Below are 12,862 nucleotides of genomic sequence, written 5' to 3'. Positions count from 1 at the left end.
AAAAATATGCATTTTATATCCATGAAAAAATATCCATGAAAAAATACAGCCAAGCAAAGATCAAGACTGAGATGTGTAGGAATTTGTAAGAAAAGGTAGGCTACGAGCACAGTTCTATTGCTGTTTGCCAGATGTCCTGAGATCGCACCCTGGGGACTGCAGCTAGGTAATTCATTTCTGCAACACATAACTTTTTAAATTTAGTTGTTTGTTTTCTTGTTCTCTCTCACTTAATATTTTCCTACAGTTCCAAACTGTAGGTCTTACTTGGTATATAGTTTCAATAAAGCCACTGGGGCTATTTCCAGAACAGAGAGTCTAAATTTTCTCACAGTGATCTGAATCATGCTGTATGTTTTCTGGGCATATAATTTTTTTTCCCCTTATCATGATAGACTGACTTTTACCTCAATAAGGAAGGTACTAGTTGTACCTATTTTTGTTTTGTTTTGTTTTGTTTTGGAGTGATGCATGTGTCCAGTAATTGGTCTGAGGCTGCCAATTCATTCACACCTACCGTGTTTTTATATAATCCTTTTTTCTGGATGTCTTCTGCTTTCGGAAGGGCTGAACACATCAGAAGCATTACAAAGGCTAGCTTTTGTGGCCTTTGCAACAACAGGGTTCCTGGGGGTTTTACTTTCTGTTAGGAATAATCACGTAATAATCAAAGTTCTGACATAACTACATATCCCCAAACTGAATGGCTAGAAAGCAAGTAGTCCCTAAAAATCCATTGTGGGTCACGTCTTCTTCACTTCCAAAGTCTCCTTTACTATGAGGCCCCCATGGCTTATGGAAACACCTTTCCCTGGAGGTAGCTTATCTTTAAGAAAAATCTCCACTGAATCCATGAGTTCAATCAGTCCCATATTACTGAGTCACTCCTGGTGAATTGAGTTGGTCTTCTGCTTTCACAGACAAATTTGCTTGGCAAGCTGCCCATTTCTTTCCATTTATGACAGGAATATTAATCACTGTCTGAATGCTGCATGCTCCATCATCAGTGCACATCATAAATCATTGAGAGGTACTTTCGCATCTGGTTAACATTACACCTAAGGGCTTTGCGCAGCGCACGCTTTCCCGGTCTATGTGGGCATCTTTCCTTTGCTCATGTCTTGTATCTTGACTAGTACTCTCCAAAAGGCTTCATAAATCGATTGCTTGTCTTTCAAAAGCTGCCCTATGCTCTCCAGCACTTCTAACAGACTTCAAACTGATCCTTATTAATCCTTCTTCACCAAAAGGATGGGTGACCAATCATACAGCCTGCAGGAGATGGGAAAATACAATGAAAGAGAGGGCAGGATTCTCTCTCAGGTCCATGTGGGGCACAGGGGAGGTCAGCTAGTGTGGAAAAGAGCCCAAATTTCTCCACTCAAACCCTACCTCAAGGAATATGACTTTAAATACAATAGGACTTTCTCACAAGTGCTAGCATTTTTGCAGGAAATCTCACAACTCACACTCTGGAATTGCTTTCCCATACCACAGGCAGGTTACCAGCCTGAAAGCAGACCATAACGAGGCCTTGTGTGGGGGCTGAAGGAGGTTTCTGTTTCACATATATATCCCTTTTTTCCAAAATACTCTATGCTGCATCATCCCATGCCTCATCTCCCCCATTTCCCCGTAGCAGGGTAACAAGCAGGTTGCAGGTCCAGTGGTTCCCAGCATATGAATGTATGTCTCTTTATCAGCAGAAGTGGGATGGCAAATGTACAGGACAGCTCAATCACCTTCTTCTCCAAGCTTTTTCTTGATTTAATCCTTGTTATTTCACAAAAGGTTAGAGGGACATAAATAGGAAAAGATAACCTTCAAAATTAAAATAATTCTAAACAGTTGCTCATGTTCCTAAACATTTGGGCCCAATTCTGATACCCTTAACAAATACTTGACCAAAGTACAACTTCTTCGGTTTTTCTGCTAGTAGCTACTCCACGGGAAATCGGGCTCAGAAGTTCTTTGTTCTCTGTGCATCAGGAGGGAAGACTGAGTAAACTGAGCATGTGCAAGAACATTTTTCTTCTTGATTACCTTCAAATACCTGATACTTCAAAGGATTTTTATTTAAGAAATGGCCTAGGATTAGTTCTCCAGCTAATACGAATAGGCTACTAATCTGTCTGATATTATGGCCACATGACAACCCGCACATGCAGGTAGCTGAAACGCAACTTGAATGTGGGAACTGGTAACTCAGTCTTGCAGAGCAAGATGGAAGATCGAGAAACACAAGAAGTAGAAAATTTTTTGCCTTTGATGATAACAAAAAATAATGAAAACTTCTATTATTAGTATTTTAAAATATCCCCCAAAGCATACTTAGCAACCATTTAGAAAACTTTGTATTATTTAAAGCTTTTTCAGTTTAAGAACCATCCACATAGAAGTTTGTCTTTCACGAAAAATCCTGTCTTAGAGAAATCAGGTTAACAACCAGGAAATAAAACTAAAGGAATCATTTCATTTTCCAAAAATTGTGCATCAAAATATTCTAACTCCTTTTGCTGACATTTTTAATAGTACACGGGATGTATTAAAGCAATAAAAGAAAGAAACGAACAAATCTTGATGAAGGGATCAGTTGTGAGTCTTCAAAAGAAAATTTTGAAAGCATAATTTTTGTCAGGGTTTTAGTTTTTCTGCCAGCTCTGTTCATTGCCTACTTTGCTTTATTCAAAATCACAGAAAATTCAGGGTTGAAGATTGACAACTGTGGTGCCTGAAGTCATTTTGCGTGATCCCTGAAGTTGCCCAAATGAGTAGTCTTTAGACTATAGGCATGAGTGTGAGTACGTTTGCTACATATATGGTGTAATCCCATCTTGGGAAGTCGATGGGGCTTTGCTATTGATTTCAATGGCAGAAAAGTTTTCATTTCTTCAGCTATTCAGCTCTGCTGCTGACTTTTCTGACTTGTGCGGTTACAAAATGAGGAGGCTACTCTGATAGCAACCTATTCTCAAAAATCCCCACCAGCTAAGAAGCAGGAGTCAGGGTTGATGCAAGTAATTAGGGTGCACACTGCCATCTTCAAAAGTATCCACCCACCCAACGGGTTTCCTGGCAGTGGGTCACCATGCTCTCGAAAAGATGCAAGTTTTTCTTCACAAGGGTTAAGGAAAACAAAGGAAGGCAAAAAAATCAGAGCGGAATACCTAAATTTGGTGAGTTTCTTCCTGTTAAGAAAAGGAAAGGAGGGCTCCATTTGTCAGCATCCCGATGCTGCCGCAGCTAACAGCAGCAAATACCAAGGAAGGGCAGCAAGCAGCCAGAAACTGCACAGCTCAAGAAAAGGGGGAGTGTTGGAGAGGTGAAGCTGGAAACGACACAGACACAATAAATAGTGGTGGTGTTTGGACACATCCAAGCACTGACAAGGGAGGTGACTGGCACACTGGCCAGGGTAGTCATGGACCATATGGGGAGGGAAATCAAAACCCACTACTTTTTAACACCCTCAAGGCTTTCAGTAGATGCACCAGGACCAAATAGTGATCCACGCTCTGAGATGTGACAAAATAGATGTTATGGTAGTAGCAAACATGGTGAACTGTCCTGGTTATCTTGCAAAAAAACATCTCAAAAGATACAATGCAGCTGGCAGATGTGACAAAATAGATGTTATGGTAGTAGCAAACATGGTGAACTGTCCTGGTTATCTTGCAAAAAACATCTCAAAAGATACAGCGCAGCTGGCTGACAGGGCAGTCAGAAAGGGAAGGGTTAGGAGCCGCATGGTTTCAGCTAAGACCAGGCTGCAAGGGAAAACCACGCTGAGTCCAGCATTTCCCCTGGAAGATGAAAATCCAGATAACAGAGATGTTCAGTCAGCCCCACAGACGGGATGAAGAAAAAGTCCCTGGAAGGAGAGTTCTGTGAACAGTGTCCAAGACGGTATCTGCATTTCCACCAAAAATCTGTCTCTGTTTTCTATCCAAATGCAGAGACATAAAGCACGATGTTTCCACTTTATGTGACAGATGTCTCCTCTCTGCGTTACAGTTAACATGAACATCTTGTGATTGCCTGTATCATTATTGCCAGTCCTGAGAAGAGATTTATGGTGGGACCGCCTTCATTTTTTTAGGTGTTTGACATTTTACTGACAAATCACTACGGTCTTATCAAAGGCATTAAAATTGACAGAGAAATTCCTACCTACTGCTTTGGATTGGCCCTATCAGAACACCTCCAGGCCCAGCTGCTGTTCCAGCATGCTTTAAAAAGCAACGAGGAACATGTTCTTCAAAGACAATGATCCCATATCACTTATTTTTCTTATTCTAAGTAATATCAACCTTTTTGCAGAACAGAGGTTTAATTGTAAAGCTTTACAGTGACTAATCCCATATCACTTATTTTTCTTATTCTAAATAATATCAACCTTTTTGCAGGACAGAGGTTTAACTGTAAAGCTTTACAGCAACTGAGAATTTTGTGCATTTGTGTGCCAAATACATGCCAAATAATTGGCATTTATTGCAGAATGAAGAAACTCGCCAAGGTAGCCTTATAGGAAGTTGTAATTGTTCTCTCCACAAAAGAAACTGAAGTTTCCTTGCTCAGCATTTGCCCCATCCTCAGCAGACACCCTGAGCTCTTTGGAAAAGCGCTTGCTCCTGTGATGTCTTTGTGCCCAGGAATGAGTCAGGTCCCTGCAATGGCAGATGCATGACTGAATCACTGGTGAGTGGGGTGTGTGCAGGGAGGTGTCTGCTTATGCTGGAGAGACATTTGAAGCAGAGTTTATCCTAGCACTGAAAGTGAAGCAAATGGTCCAAGTGATTTCTTTGCATTTAATTTCTTCCAGGTGCAAAAGCAGGGGAAAGCTTGCTTTTCCCTTCCCTGCAGAATCAACCTCTCGGATGCCCCATTTCAGTTCCTCTATTAACTCCTAATAAAATTGGCTCCTCTCTCCTAGGCAGGCGATACTTGCTGACAGACCAGCATTTATGCTTAAGGGCTTCTTCTACCCATCTGAATATTAACAAGTCTCCATAGAAGTTTCTCCACATGGTCTGGCTTCAAGCCTGTCTGGTGCCTCAGTTTTTCTGTCTTCTGCAGTTCATGAGCCCTTACACTTTCATTTATTCACCCTCCCCCTTTCGAAGATAAAGTCATTAATAAGGACTTCATAGTTCCTTGCTAAATTCAGTTCCTTCCACACATTCAGCAGGTAACCCTAGCACTTTGAACTTACAGTAAAAGTACAAAGCAGTTTTCTTTCTGCTTTGATTTCCTCTACCCACGTCACCTCCTTCAGCTCTAATCACAGGAGTGACCCCATTAACTAGATCATCGTCTTTTTACCAATCCCAGAGAGAGTACTTCCATTTCATGAAAAAGTTGAAGGTTGTTCATTGCTACGTGGTGACTTGGCATTTTATGGCATCTTCTAATTAAAACACGAGTCATTGTGACAGGCTGGTTGTAGCCACAGAACCATTTGCTATTTTCACATGAGTGCACACCAACAAAAATATAATGAAGAGCACTGAGCTGCTTACTGCTTACCATAAACCACACAGGATCTTGTTGTTCCCTCACTCAGAACATGAGACTTTTCTACTCAGAAATCTTTGTGAAAAAAAAAAAAAATCCCTTTATGGTGATATATCAGACTGTGCCATTTTTTAAAAAAAAAATAAATGTTGAGGGCTGGAATGTTTGTCTTGTCCCAAGGAAACACTGCTGACACACCCCACGGGATCATCTCTCGTCGTTTCTCTGGCCTGAACCTACACACACCAGCTTCAGTGGAGTTGAAGTGGCAGGAACCACCATTGACACAGACTGCCTTGAGTTTTTGGCTGAGATACAAGGAATATTTCTTGAAATGTTCATGCAATGCATCATCCACACGAATATCCTTCTCCCCAGCGCAATCCTCTGTTGCCTGACATGTGTCCCTTCGCACTGCAGCACCTTGGGAGGAGGACGCTCGGGACGCACACGCATCTCACTTCTAGCTGAGAAACTGAAACGCATGCAAGGAACCCGCTGTTAGCGGGTGAGTGGAAGTGTGACCTGGCACCGAGGATTTGGTGTTTGGTACTACTGCCACGTTGTCTCCTGGACTGCTGCTGAGGAAGCCAAAAAAGCTGTTATGACACAGAGGCAATCCTCTGTAAAAGGGGAAAGCAAGCAGGGAATCCTTCCTGATTGCAGTGCACTAGCAGTTTGGTTACAGCAGCATGAAACCTAGACACCTTAAAGTTAGTGGATTGCCATTATATGGTGAGCTGTATGGAAATCTCTTGGCTCAACTATTTCAGCTTTTTTTTTTTTTTTACCTGGATCTTTGTTAGGGAAATGTTGAAATCTTGGCCACGTCTGAAAACAATAGTACAATTTCCATCAGTATAGATGGAGCTGGGATTTTATCTGAAGAATAATATAGATGCCACAACCAGAAAACAGGCTTAATTGTAGCATTACTGTTTGCTGGCACTCTACTAATGGGCTAATGTCAACAGAAATGTTTATTCAAGAGAATCCGATAGCAAAACTGTCTGTTGTGATGAGGTTGTAACATGGCAGAGAATCCAGCCATCCTATCAGTCTTCCCTGCTTAAACCTTCTGCCTGAAGCATTTTTATTCCTTTTTGAAAACGTATTACAAGAGCCAGCGAGCAGGCAGCACGTGCTTCTAGAACGTTGGCTTCCTATTACATTGCACCAAGCACTAGCTGAGCTGAATTACTGAAAGCCATCAGCATGGGAGATGCATGGAACTAAAGGCGATCTGAGACAGCACTTTTCCACCATGGCTTTTCGTTGCTGGAGATGGTACGGTTCAGACATACAAGCAAGGCAAAGCATTTCAAACCTCCCGTGGTATGGAAGGGACAACGTAACAAAAAGGCTCATTTCTTGAATGCCTCTTGACCACAGGAGTAGTTATGATGTCCCCTACATCTTTCAGTACCAAAGGCGAAATGCTGAATAGCGTTGGATGTTCAGAACACCCAAGGACGAAGCTAGGTCGGTCAGTAATTTAAATACAAATGTGTTTCTGACTAGCTAACAGCACTGGTATGTTGAGGAGTTGAAAAAAGAATTAAAAAGAATCATACCCTCACTAAATGTTTCAGACTGACTCATTTCTGACTGAGAAAGCATAGTCACTAATTATTGCAGGGGAATGTGCATATGTGCCTTCCAGAAATTGATATGGCTGCTGAATTTCACATCCTACTCATCTCCCAGCAGATTTCTCGGTACACATACTTACATTAAAAAAAAACTTCCTGAGCTGCATCTGAATGATGTAAGTGTTGGGTAGAGACAACCGATTATTTAAAACCAGAACAAGATTTAATTTAGCTATTGCTTTTTGAGGAAGCCCAGACTATGCTGCAGAGCTGTTGTGACCACCCTGAGCACGCAGGAAGACAGGCAAGAAATAGTAGCTGTGGCTTAATGAGGTTACAAACTAATTCAAATATTCTGACAATTATTTTGTTATCATTCATATGGCAATGATCACTTTTTTCCCTTTTTCTCTTTCCATCTGTTTAGGGAAGAATTTTCAGGTTTAAATGAGCTCTTTGTGAGGGTTGCCTTTGCCCTCTCTTGGTCCAATCCCTCTGCCACCGCAGAGGTCAGGAACCCCGATCCCATCCCCTGCGTCTCTCAGCCATGCGTCCTTCTAAATATCTGTCCAGTTACAAGCTGGGCTCCCAGACTGCAGGAGCTGCCATTGGTACAGTTGTGTGTACCACTGAAACACAGTGTGGTTTCAGTGCCACGTTTACAACGTTATTTTCAGAAACACTGGTTTTCTTTTGATTTTGAACACTTCCAGGAACATTAGACACGATTTTATTTGTTGCAGAACCCACACAGCTGAAATGAAGACATGGAATGTGCAGACTTCAGATGTCGGGATATCGTTTCTTCCACATCTTGCCGTTCTTTTCCACTGATCTACTAGTGAATGGGTTATGTATTTTTCTACTCCTGTAAGAAAGTGTATATTATATCATGTTCAAAACACCTCTTCTATTTCAGTGCTCCCTAGCATTTTTTTGCAGAGAATAAACACAGACTGATTTTTAGAAAGACCCTCTAACGTGGTTAGATGAAGACACTGAGCAAATTAGTTGTCTTACCGTTCTCCCCCCGATGCAAAATGTACAACCACCAAAATTTTGGTGCTCCTCTTCGTTTACCACACTAGATGGAGGAATTAAGACTTCTGAAGCATAGCTACAATTTCTGATCAGGTATGTTCCAGGATTTGTGGATGTCTCACAAGTTACCATGCCACTCTTTCTTATAAAAGGTAATTAGCTTTGGGTGAAACCATACCCTCAATTGAACTTCACTACCCATTTACCACAGGCCTAGATGTAGGCAAGATTTAACTGCCAAGAGCAAAGCTTGAGTGCACCTGAAAATGTTTAACACTTTCTTAATACATCAATAGCCCCATGTCCTGCATAGCAAGCACGCTTTCCTTAGTCTTTTTTTTCCTCCTTTCTCACTTTCCTTTTGCTACCACTTTCATCTCCATCTTTCTTAACGCTTTTTCTTTTGATGCCTTATTAAGTAACCTATCCCACCTCAGTAACCTGTACAGTGGAGCAGCATAATACATAATTACACCTTGCCTGTTTTGGTCTTTCCCTTTTTTTTTTTTAAAATATAGACAAGATTGTTTTATTAATCTCATACATTTCTTTAATTTGATTACTGCTATTGCATCTCTCTCAATTTATCATTTCAAAGTTACAAAGGAATCGACCTACCAAGTCTGGCAGGTGACCCTGTTCCCAGAGAGGTTCTGATAATGTGGAATAACAGGAGAGAGAACACGTGCTGATGCCGTCTGTTGCGATCAAGTCATAAACTTGAATCCAGATTCTCTGTGATTCAATCCAAAGCCCTATGCTGATGCCACTAGTGAGTTTTAAGTAAGATTAAAATATGTAGAGGTTTCTATGAAGATTTTACCAGTCCCTTGAAAAAGCTTTAGCTCTGCCATATTTTTCCAATATAAGTGCTCAAAGCTATTTAAGTGCACGCATGCGAACCACTCGTTCTGCGTGTGAAAACTGCGTGTGTGATTGACTGAGAACTTGAGAAGTCATCTCAGGTCCTGGCATCGCAAGAATAAAACCTGTATCCACAGACCGAAGGGAAAAGCAGCCTGGCTGAAAATGAATGCGTGTTAACATTCTGTTTGTCCTGTACCTAAAGGAAGATGAAAGCGCTGAGTCTTTTTCACTGAACCGTGGTCTTCTAATGTCGGGAATTTGCAAAGCTACGTTCCCTCATGGGCTATCACACTCATGCCATCTCGGTCCGTGTGTATTGCCTACAGCACACGCAGAACTTAGTACAGGGTTTCCTTGGTAATTCATTCTTAAGAAAATGCATGAAGATAGAAGAGAGTTACACACCGTGATTATCAAGTGGAAGATGGCAGTGAGACAGAGGCTTTCTTCAATAATCTAAGTAAAAAACTTGTCAAGTTCCAACTGCAGGAAGACTATATACAGCATTCAAATTTCCTGCAATGAGTTGCAGAAATCTGAGTGAATACTTTTCTCCATGAGGATCTCTGGGCATTCAACTTTTAATACTTCAGCTCCTCTCTGAATTCTTGGAATTTTCAAAAACAAGTTGACAGCACATTAAAAATAAACACTGCTTTATTTACCAGATTTAGTTCTTATTAAATGTACATATATAAGTTAGCTGAATGCAACGTTTAAAAAATTTATTCCAACATTAGTGTATCATATATATCAGCAACATACTTAGCAGACAAAAATGCCACTCAGATTACATGACAGTACAAGTCAAAACAAGCAGTATCCATAGAACAGCAGGAAAGTCCATCCATTTTCACTCCGTTCTGTTGTCTCAAACTGATAGTACTTTAATAAAAAAGTAAAAGCATAATAAAATCTTCTAGAAAAAAACATATGGTGTCTTACAATAGCACTCATTTTGCAGTCATTTGCTTAGAACATACCACACTAAATCCTTCCAAGGTAAAAAACCTAATTTTAATTGGCAAAAAAAAATCCCTGATTGTATTACACTTGAAAGGCCAATTTTCTTTTTCTAACTAATTCTAATGAAGCAATCTACCGTTGCTTAAGTTACAGTAGTTCCAACACAGAACTATCTTTACTTTGGTTAAAGGACACTTAGATACTTGTATTAAACACATCTAAATCAAATATTCCAACAGTAAGAAGCAGCACATTCCCAAACTGACCAGTCCATTTTTCTCATTTTTGTCACTTTTGAAGAACACTTCAGGAAATGTATATGTATGTGAACCATTATAATCCTAATCATACTAATAATCTTTTGTCAAAATACTGCTTAATGACAAGTAAAGGCAAGCTATTATGTAAAGAGGTGTCAGACTTAGTTATGTGACATTAGCTCTTAATGTGACAACACATTCTCTTTTCAACAGTTTCTATATATGAAGAAGTACTGCTATGAAGTGTAATGATACATTTTTAAGATATATATATTTCTTTTTAAATAAGTGGATCTCAGATTTTTTCCACTTTCTATTGTATGATACAAGATACGTAAAACATCTGTTCATATAGCATTAAACAGGAAGTGATCTCAAAAAATAAGTTTGAAAGAAGCAAGAAGTAGGGGTCAAAACATCAATTCAAATTCAGGGTCTGCATGCAGGGCTTCTGCATGTCAATGCTGTATCCCAAACTAAGGTATATCCTTGTTTTCCTCCATCTTGCTTTTAAATAGCATTATTCATTCACAATACATCTATTTTGCGGACATCTTTTCAAGTGCAGTATATTAGGACACTTTATTACAGGACCTGAAGAAACTAATGTTCCGTAAGCAGGAACAGCGCATCTAATGCTGAATTTTCAGATCTGTTTTCAGCTTCAATCAGATTGTACGTTTTGCATAGAAATATCGTTTTGCATCTCATCACCTTACCGTTTGAAGCAATTGTTTGCATTGCTAACAGTAAGAAAACCGTGAAATCTAAATTAAGCAGTGTAGTTAACAGTAGATGTCTAAGAAGCAGCAAAGTGCTTGCATTGTGTAAATTCTGGTGTTGCATACGTAATTCTAGCGACTGGTACTCTTCTTTGGCTTATACATTAAGCAGCAGAGCTGATTTATTTATATATGCATTCCTCCAATAAATCCATTACTTCAAATGTATCTGAATATTCAAGAACACGGTCAGTTCATCATGAACAGGAATTGCCAACATGCTTGCTTTATCAAGCAAACCTACAGAACAAAGCTGAATAACTTACAGTAACGAGAAATGTACATCTGCTTCAATTCCTTGACTGGCAGCCAAACCATGCGATGTTTGTTCGAGGTAGGCACTTCAATGTTAAAACTTTTGCTAATAACGACGGTTCCACTCAAGACATTGATTTAAAACTCTGTTACAACATTAAGGTTACTAGCCAAGTATTCCAAGACGTAGGCTAGGTCTGCTAAAACAAAATATGGAAACCTGAAGTTGCGGCTCTAGTAAACAGTACATCATTTGGCTGATACGGAATACAAATCTAATTTCTTTTTGTGTCTACTTGCAAGGAAGTATAACTTTCAAAGTGCAAATATAGTAAAATTCCTAATCTCTCCAGCTAGTGTACTTCAGCATGAGAGAACTCAGCAGCCTGGTGCTACTTTATCTAAGCAGTCTAGGTAAGAACTGCTCTCTCCGAACAGTTCGCATAGCGCTGGAACAGAAGTGTGCCAAGGCAGGCAGGGTTTGGCTAACACTGTACAGCTTTTTGTGTGCAGGTTCACAGTATGATGATGCCTGCAAGCACGCTTTGGAAATACACATTTCCCCGTAGTAATCACTTTCACATCTTTTGCCAAATGCAAATAAACAAGGCACTAAGCATGGGAGTGTTGATATGTTTTAAATATACAGCAAAATCATAAAAATGCCTAACTGCTTCAAATTATAAAATGAGGGCACATTCATCAACAGCTGGTAGCTACTTTACACAAGTAGTTATTATAGATTTATAAACTCCAGAACTTTGTGGAAAAGCTCCATGAGAAAATAAGAAAAAAAAAAATCCTTCTTAAAGATTAAAAATAAAAACAAACCCCTCAGGCTCTTATGCGTAAGGACAATAACAATGTAAACATAGATTATTTGGCATGCTTAAAATCTTTTGAATACAAATACATGTACAATCCTACAGCTAGATTAGTTAGTGTGGCCATCCACTGTGCAGTCATACTCCATAGTATGCGTCGAGTACAGACACACAGCTTTAGCCCTTTGTTGGCATTCACAGAGATGGGAAGGGTCCAAACAAAGGAGCAGCTCTGGCCAAAGCATGATCTTCCAATGGCAGTTTTTGAGATTGAGAAATAAATTAGCTGCATTTCTCCAAATTGTATACATTTTTTCAAAAACCACTCTATCTGCATTTGAAGAGCAAACTCTGGCAGATGATACCTTTATGAAAACAAGTGATTTTTTTTTTTCTCCTCCATTAGTATGTATTAACTGAATTCTGTGCCTATAAATAATTCCAAGTGGAATTAAGTCAATATATCTTTAAAAATCAATTCCCTCTAAAAAGTCTATAGAAGTTCAAAGCTGCAGACAAATGTTTTGTAAGACACAGTGGATACAAAAAAAGCCCCAAATCCTAATCCTTGCATCAGGAGTGTTTTCCTATCTAAATGATCACGTCATAAAAAGAATAATTCTCAGCATTTTCCACAGCAGGAGTCCTCTATGATAGCCTTTCATTCAGCTGGGATACAGCCTGGAACCTTGCATTTAGCAACAGGGGGAGGGCTTGGTAGTAATGACCTTAGCGCATCCTGTGAGCCCTTTGAGGGTAAC

Source organism: Cariama cristata, unplaced genomic scaffold, assembly GCF_000690535.1.
Source record: "Cariama cristata isolate BGI_N322 unplaced genomic scaffold, ASM69053v1 scaffold7829, whole genome shotgun sequence".
In the NCBI taxonomy this organism is placed as follows: domain Eukaryota; kingdom Metazoa; phylum Chordata; class Aves; order Cariamiformes; family Cariamidae; genus Cariama; species Cariama cristata.
The sequence above is the reverse complement of the archived record's forward strand: the minus strand, read 5'-3'. Positions refer to the sequence as shown.